This window comes from Syngnathus typhle, linkage group LG17 (genome assembly GCF_033458585.1).
Source record: "Syngnathus typhle isolate RoL2023-S1 ecotype Sweden linkage group LG17, RoL_Styp_1.0, whole genome shotgun sequence".
NCBI classification, from domain to species: Eukaryota; Metazoa; Chordata; class Actinopteri; order Syngnathiformes; family Syngnathidae; genus Syngnathus; species Syngnathus typhle.
This window is the reverse complement of record NC_083754.1, coordinates 10,500,753-10,503,252: the sequence shown is the minus strand read 5'-3', so window position 1 is coordinate 10,503,252 and position 2,500 is coordinate 10,500,753. Positions and strand designations below refer to the sequence as shown.

The following is a 2,500-nucleotide window of genomic DNA, read 5'->3' as shown; positions in this document are numbered from 1 at the left end:
CCCTGCCACACCGTTCTGCTTCTGTGACCACGAGCTCGCACACCTTGCTGTGGCGTCGTACCCTGCTACGCTTTACGGAAGCGCACTGACCCAAGATGTGCGAACATGCTTCCAACCCAACACCGCAGCGCCTGCAGGCTGTCTCCAGCTCGGCCCTGCCCCTCGCTCGAAACTCCCGGGTAGGGTATACACCCGCTCTCAGTGCGAGTGCGACCAAATAGTGTCTCTGACGAAACCTCACAGCCTGAGGATCCGCGAGCCACGTGTTGCTGATCGCATCGTTACGGTACAGGTCTACTCCCACACCCTGGACCCGCAATGCGCCCCAGGCCAGATCTTCTACATGCCGCCAGTCAGGGATGACTAGCGCGCTCGCAACCGCAGCCGGGACGGCGCCCCCTGTGCCGATCCTCGGCACACCGCCCGGATCTCCGCCTGCCGCAACCCACAACCTCAACCAGGCAGGTTTTTGCACCGCCTCAATAGCTAGAGATCCCAACCACATCCGAAGACCAACAGAGTTTCCAGGTGCGCCTGACCTGTATTCTGGGATTAGTAACGGACAACGAAACGATGCCCCTAGCCGCTGTCGCGACCCCGCGAATAGATGAAGCCCCCCGCTGTGGACGGACCGAGACGCAGCCACCCATTCACAGCCATCCGCACCTTCCCGTCAAGCCACCTCAATCTGGTCGCTGAAACCTTACCGACAACTGCCCTGAAGGTGACTCTCGGGAGTAAGAATGTGCAGCACACCCGTATCTTCCGCGAAGGCTTTAACGCCGACGCCGTAATCATCTGCAGCCCCATACTCACCTGCTCGTCCGACCACCAAGTTCTTCTCCATTCCTTCCTCCGAGCCACTCAGCAGGACTAAATCATCCGCAAAGGCCAACGCGGCAATTCGGCGGTTGCCCCAGACCAGGCGACTTCTTTTGCGTTCGAAGCTATGGACGAGAGAATCCATAGCGAGGTTGAAAAACAGTGGGGACATTGGATCGCCTTGCTTAACATCAACCCTCATGGAGATGGGTTCGGAGTAGGCGCCTCCGCAACCCACACTGGTCGAGCAGCCCACATACGAGTGACGGATCACCTCGATTACACGTCCGTCTACGCCCAAGCTTCCCAGCACACACAGGACATGGTCATGAGAAACCGAGTCGAAAGCCTTCGCAAAGCCAATGAACACGACCGCCAGCGGCACGTCAGCCGACCTCGAGCGCCCCATGACCCGATTAATCGAGAATCACGAGGTACCTTCGCAACCACTCGCGCCGGCGACGAAACCACGCTGCCCGGGGGCCAACAGGGCAGGCTCGCGCTAGCCTCATCACCATCAACCGCCCAAACAACCTCAGCACGACTGACCCCACAGTCCCAGGCCACCAGCCAGACACTATATCCAGCTCAGTAGGGTCAGTTGATCTGAGTAGCAACCGGGTCTTGCACCCCTTGAAGGCTTGGGGAACGACTCCACGTACCATCCATGTCGTGAACAGCCTCGCCAGTTGCGTACCGTCCGGGTCCCAGTCAAGAAGAGCCTGCTTCCTGATCCCGTCTGGGCCCGACGCAGAGCAATTCCTCATCTTAGCCAAGTTAGATACAACTTCCAGCCCCAGGATCGGGTGGTAGAATGAACCGTTATCCGCGGTCAGTCCCACCCCGAAGCCCTTATTCCATAGAACGGCTCAACCGTTTCACACTTACTCCGAAGTGTCTATCCACCAACTCCAGCGGCAAATCACAGCTACGGGGCGTCAGACCATCCAAGATCCGCCGTGCCAGCCCCTTCCTCATTACAGAATAGCCGCGCTGCTGGTGATAGAACACTCTTCCACGTTGGACGAGCCGCCTCGCCCAACCCGTCTGTCATCGGTCTCGAGGTCTGGACCTCGCGGACTTTGTCGGCCACCCTACCTTACCCCCCAGGGCTTTCATGAGATCCAAAGCAGAGGACTCGATCAGGCTAGGCTCCCGACCTGCTTTCTTGACTAAGGCAGCGGTGGCCCGATGCTCCACACCCCCCGCCAGCAGCTCTTCCAGAACTCTATTCATCACCAGATCTGGAAGCGACGAGGGGCAGGTCCATTTCTGGGGCGCCGCCCTGGCAGCCAGGGCTCGCCAACGCACACCGGACGCACCGCCTGCCGCACGACCGCACAGGGACCCCCATTCCACCTCACCTGCTCTCCAGACTCTCCGTTTCCAATAACACATTTTCCGCTTATGATACCTGTACCTTTCCATAAGCTTCACCATCCGAGACTCCTACCATCACTTGGTCCGGAGGCCTCGGACCCCCTTATGCCGATTTCCAGACGGGCCCTCTCCCGCTTCTTCATTCACGCCGCCTCGGAGAGCAGGCTGCAGCGCTAACACGACCCCCGCCACCCCAACTCTCATACCCGAGGCAACGGAGGTCATTGACACCACTGAGGAGTTCTCAAGAGCTTCGCCAGCCGGGGTCCACCCGCTCCTTCGGCCTGACTGACTGTGG

The 2,500-nt window shown here is 59.5% G+C and overlaps 1 pseudogene; it reads right to left on the bottom strand.

Annotated features, from left to right (window-relative positions):
• LOC133171065 (28S ribosomal RNA) overlaps window positions 1-2,500 on the bottom strand; it is a 9,268-nt pseudogene that overhangs the window by 2,035 nt on the left and 4,733 nt on the right.